Here is a 6,419-nt window from a genome sequence, read left to right as displayed (position 1 = left end):
ATCAGAACAAAGGCCTACCAAGAACAAAACATGGGCTGAAATCTGGTAGTAAGTCACAACTAGAGTAAGCTCATTGAATCAATGGAACTTATAGAGGAATTGACTCACCATATTCCCCACTGATTCAATGGGCCTACTCTAGTTGGACTAATTACTTGGTTTAAGCCTGTGTTTCCAAAATAGTCATGCAACTGTCTATATGAAGTACACAAGCAAAATGACATCAACAGTGCCATTTTACATATGTTCTTCAACAATACACAGTTCTCTTGCACTGGAAAGAGCTTATTATAGCAAGTCATAGCCTCATTCTCCACATTTTTGTCCAATCTCCTTCTAAAGCCCTCCATGTTAATGGCCATCTGTATATCCTGCAGTAGGAAAGTACAGTACACGGTTAAATGAAGCACTGAGGGAAGATGAACTTCTTCTGTTCCAAATCTTCACTTTTTTGTTTCTTTTTGGTCTACTTTAAGCATTCTATGACACTCTTTCTACATTTCTCTTTCTGCTTAAGGGTGTTCTTGAACTGTGTATTCCTTACCCCACACTTGCATATTATGCCTGTCTTCACATGAATATTACCCCCAGGCTTCTTTATGAGGATATTGCCCATTCCTTCCTGCTGTTAATGTAGCCCACATCTTTCCACTCCACTCATATTGTTTATTTTTTATATATTAAAATAGCCTTTCTAAATCTCATCTCTTTGTTTACAAAAGGATTAATACTACACATATTTGTACACATGCAATGATGTTGCGTTATATCTATATATTTATGTTTTGTTGTTTCTTCACCAATGTAGGGTAATTTTCACTCATTGTCTGGCATGTATATATAACTACTGCTGATTGTGTATTATGTGAAAAATTTAACTTTTGCGGGCTTCAAATCAAGGTGATTGTTGCTCTCAGGAAATAAACTCCTGTTTTCTGCTGAAATGATTTTTCTGAAGCCATACACAGATTTTATCCTGTGTGAAAGAACCTGTTTCGTTGTGCATGTTTTCGGCAACTCTTGAAACTGTGTCCATGTCCTCTACATTTCACACAGAAGTTATATTCACAGCTCTGCCATTGTTCTGCTGGTTGATTACAGAAAAGAAAACACCAGGAGTTACAAAAGGCCAGATTCATACGACCATGGCCACATAGAAAGGATTGTATTTTCTTCATTTGTAGTGCTATTTGACACCTAAGAATAAAGACATGTTTTGTGAAGGAGAAAAGCTTTTACTTCCCATCACCAAAATGTAAAAACATCTGGTTTTGCAAGTCCCAGATTGTGGAGTATACAGATTTCTAGTGGTGAATACCAAGTTTTCTCTGTACTCCCACATATCATTAGTACTTCTTCCTACAGATGTCTCCCATGGCTACATATATTCTCAGCAATGCTCCAATCAAAGTTGCCTTATTTGTCAACACTGTAGAACATGTGCAAAATATGTGCCGTCAGGGACAGCCGAAGCCCTTTTGTTGCCTGCGTGGCGCAGCAGCTGGAGCCTTCCACCGGCCAAGCCAAGATGCAGAGCACACAAAGTTGGCTAAATGGTTTTGGCACATGAGACAGAAAATCTCGCACAAACACCACTCCTCAATACCGACCCTAAAATGAGAAGTCAACCCAGCGGCAACTACCTTTTCTTGGCAAGAAAGCTTGCTGCTCAGGGAGGACCTTCTCATTCTGTCTTGACTTCACTGATGGATTTGCCTCCATCTTCTATCCCTTTGCAGTTGCTTAAGTCAACATTTCTGAAAGATGACAGACTAAATGAGGGATGTCGAGTCCACCTGAAAAAAAGTTCTTCTCCCTAAACACTTTACCAAAATTTATTCTGAGAGAGATTTCCTCACTTCCTGTGCAAATGAGAATCCCAATATTTTAAATTACCTTATTTTTTGTTTGTTATTTTGTGAAAGGTAAAGGTAAAGGTTCCCCTTGACAATTTTTGTCCAGTTGTGTTTGACTCTAGGGGGTGGTGCTCATCCCCGTTTCCAAGCCATAGAGCCAGCGTTTGTCCAAAGACAATCTTCCGTGGTCACATGGCCAGTGCGACTTAGATACAGAACGCTGTTACCTTCCCACCGAGGTGGTCCTTATTTATCTACTCGCATTTGCATGCTTTCGAACCGCTAGGTTGGCGGGAGCTGGGACAAGCGACGGGCACTCACTCCGTCACATGGATTCGATCTTACGACTGCTTGGTCTTCTGACCCTGCAGCACAGGCTTCTGCGGTTTAGCCCACAGCGCCACCACGTCCCCTTATTTTGTGAAAGAAGCAGCCAAATTCTGTGCCACTCATTATTTTATTTTCTTGGGAATGAATATGATGTATTCTGTTTAATTTGCCCTTCATGCCCTGTAGAAATCAGAATGGAATAGGTGAACAATTCTGGGGCACTTTTTGTTCAATATACCAATCGAGAAACCCAAGCCAGAAGAAATTCCTATCCAGCCCCACAAGCTCAACAGGAGCCTCACTCTGGCCCACAGGGTGGGTGGGAGAAAAGAGGCTATTTTCTACAGACATTAAATAATTTCTGCATGGTTTGGTGCGGCCGTGAAATATCCAAGAAATTCTGAGAGACTTCCCACAAGATTGCTCATAAATACACCTTTCACAGGGAATCACACTGTGAGGAATAAGGAGGTATTTCATGCACTCAGCTTCTCAACAGAGACAAATGGGTACAAGATTCATATTCCTTCCTCTATATGCACTATAATGATCTCACTTTCCAAGTATGAATTAATTTAATGAGGACCACTCATGCACAAAAGGGAATATGGACAATTTGTGGACTAAATAAGTGGCGTAGCCTTCTTCCATTTAAGAGTCAGGAGGCAACTAGCGTCCAGGGAAAATGAGGAGGAGGAGAGGAGGAGGAGAGAAGAAGAACATTTAGAAAAGAGAAAATGGAGTATTCAAGGAAAGGGTGTAGCTGGATGGCTTGTTGTTTCCAAATTGCAGTATTTTGGTTCAGGTTTGCTTGTTAAAATAAAAGGGAAAAAATAATGTCCTTTTGGAATCAGTAAGCAGAACTGGGAGGAAGAATATAAGGAATTTGTCTCTGGGCTTCAGGAGAAAAAAAAAAAGGAAAACTAGGACAACTTTATCGACGTTTCTAGGAAAAGGCATCACAGCTTGAACATTGCTGCTAACCTTGTTTTCCAGTTCCTGCACCCTGTAGATTTTTATCAGCTAATATTTATTTGGCATTTTTGTAGCTAGTAGGAGAGAGAGAGAATACTTTTAGAATAGAATTCTGTTTGTGTGTGTGTGTGTGTGTGTGTGTGTGCATGCATAAGAGAGAGAGATCACTGTGGAAGGTTTCAACAGGGAGATATGCTGTTTTTGAAAGACTCACTCAACTTCATGAGTTTTCTTATTGGGCAAGGAATTTATAACAATATTAACACACACATTAGCTCTGACTGGCAAAAAGATATAAATTGTAATGTCTTGTATGGCGATTCAACATTAGTCCAAACAGTGGCAAGAAAATAAAGTAAGTTCAGTCAGCTTTATAGCCATGCACCTATCCTAGTCCATGTGATTGGTCACTCGGTGTTCACACATCTTGCTACAAACTGTGCATGGAGGTTCAAATAATTAATTCAGTTCCTAGAATAAAAGACAGCACAAAACAAGGAAAATAGCAGGTCATAAATAAGTTTAGGCTAGGATATTTCTGTCTCCCAAACATTTCTATTATGTCTATGCCTGTTGTTAGGAAAGGTACAGTCCAGGGATAGGCTTTCTACCACAGGCGAGAATAAGGCTGGTGTGGACAAAGAGGGGAGGTGGGAAAATCCGCATAAGTCTCTGATCCGCAAAGGAGCTTTTCCTTTTTTTAATATGATAGAAGGGATGAAGGGAAGACAGAACAGAAAAAAAAGGTTTATGAATTACTGGAATCTGTTGGTGAGTTTCACTTTGTTCCACACACAACCTTTTCAAAACCAAATTCCTTTTTCTCTTTAAATTTTCTCTCTCTGGAAAATCTTATTTACAAAATCGGTGGAGGCCGAATTCATCAGGCACAGCTATTCCCAGCACGGGAAGGCCGTAATCGACCCATACCGGCTACGGAGGCATTCAAGGTGAGAAATCTCTTAGAAAAATGCAGTGGCCACAAAAATTCAACATGAACATGCTTTCAACTTTGGCTGAAATCCTGTTGCCAGAGGTTATGTCACAGAAGAATGACGACGTCATCAGCCTAATGTGGTGTAAGTTGTATAAAAGGATTTTCACTTCTAAGCCAGATATCTAAGAGTTTGTTACTCAAAGCCCTGGACTTGAATGGATGAATATCTCAATTTCAGTTCCTTCATTTGATTTTTTTTGAAAAGCTTGTATTCTTTCCATTCTGAGTAGGAAGAAATCTGTAATTCTTGAAACTTCTTATAAAACAAAGTGCAACTTTACCCATCCTTGTGAATCACACCTTCTAAGAAGCAGCTCTTTTGGTGAGTAATGCCAGCTCTATAACCAAAACGGAGAAGTAAGAGGAAGATGCTCGGATAGTGTGCTTGAACATAGCAGCCCTCCCCGTAACAACAGATCTCAAATAACACAGCTTGCCTAGTGGCTACCGACATGCCGAATGGCTGGGGGTGGGACAGAAAACATGTACTGTATGGAGGAGAGGTGACATGGAATTAAGGGCCCTCAAAGAAGGCCTGGCAGCCACCTGAAATGCTGAAGAGGAACCTCGCATATGGCCACATGTTGTTGCAAGATGCGCTTGTCATTCCATAAAGTGGAAAACTTCAGTTCTATGCCATATTTCACTATTGTGTTGCCGTCTTGAGGAATGAGGAAATGCAGCTGTTCTAGCTGATTATGGGGTTCAGATTCAGCCCAGGGACAGAAGCTCCCTTGAAGTTTTCAATAATCAGTACTTTCCGGGTAAAACAAACAACCCACTTAATTGCAATTCATTAAAAAAAAATTCCTTCGCTGCCAATGTTACTTATAGTCTGGTTACCAGCTTTGGGGCCGTCCTGTCCCTCTGCATTTTGTGTAAACTGGGGGGAAAAAGTTATCTGATTTCAGGAGAAAAGGAAAAAAATGTCAGCCACCCACTCTTTACTGTGCATTTCCCTTGTACATGTAAATGCTCTGTGTCTTCTGTTTACAATGAACCCTTGTCATGATGACCTTACTTTGCTACTTCAGTCAGCAAATAATCAGATTAACGGAGCGCAGGAAGAGAATCCTACCAGAAAGCTGTGATCAGCAGAGGGCAGTGTTTTACCACATTTGACACGGCGCATCGGCCTCATTCCCCTGAAGCAAAGATATCGTAAACAAGCATATTTTATTTAAAACGTTCATCTCTTGTAACAAAGTCTTACATTTGGTTTTAAATACTTTCCCCCTATTTTTGTCAGTTTACAGTAGATTACTTCTCAAGTTGCACATGAAAACATACCCTTGAGCAATTTGCTAATACTGGCTGATGATATTTACCAAGCCAAAATGACTTACCTTTGCAGATCTAGTTATGGGCTCCACTTTACATTCAGGAGGGAAAAATAACAACAACAGTGATTTCTTAAAATAATATCAAGGCTCACATAAATAAAAAAGTGAGCCCAAAAAGAATATCTTAAGTATGGCTCAAAATCTTAACTCATTATAAACCTTGACAAACTAGGAGAAAGCAACATATAATGCTTGTTAGGAAAACAGTTACTAGAGTTTCTGGCTGTCCACTCTAGTTATGTTCTGAAGTACGGTTATTGATTTTCTATACGGCCCATCTTTCTTCCCTCATAGATATAGTAGCAGCATATCAATGATTCGTAGCTAGAGCCCAAACACTGACCAGTCCTAGTTCCATTTAATCTCAGCAAGGTTGCTGCCTCATTTATCTTCAAAGCAGTATTTAAGCCTATTTAAAATTTTGGGCATCATAGGAAGAGCTATATTCCGACAAACAACCCGTGGATTTGGAAGCATGGTGTAATGCAATGCTGCAGAGTTTCAAACCTAACTACAACATAAATTTACAGGTTTAGAGACACTTGCAGAAACCCTCAGAAAGACAGAGACAGACATGGAGCTGGAAGACACCTGGTGGAATATTGTATCTGACTCTTTACCTGGACAGTGTGCTTGCTCCCCCAGGCCCCGAAATGAAGACGCAAGGCAACAATTCTTTGGATTTAAATATGGGCCACACTTTATTAAACAAAATTAAATGCCACCAAATAAACCAATTCCAAAACTGAGGGGGCCTGCGGTAGTGCGGGGAAATAACGCCAAATAATTCCATATCAGTCAATGGGCAAGTCCCAGGCCCCAGGTTCCAACTGTCTAATGACCGGAGGAACCTGGAAGGCCTCAATTAAACACCCCGGACCTCTAGCCATCGTATTTGATGACCTTTGGTCCGCAAGT

Source organism: Pogona vitticeps, chromosome 11, assembly GCF_051106095.1.
Source record: "Pogona vitticeps strain Pit_001003342236 chromosome 11, PviZW2.1, whole genome shotgun sequence".
Taxonomy (NCBI): Eukaryota; Metazoa; Chordata; class Lepidosauria; order Squamata; family Agamidae; genus Pogona; species Pogona vitticeps.
The sequence above is the reverse complement of the archived record's forward strand: the minus strand, read 5'-3'. Positions refer to the sequence as shown.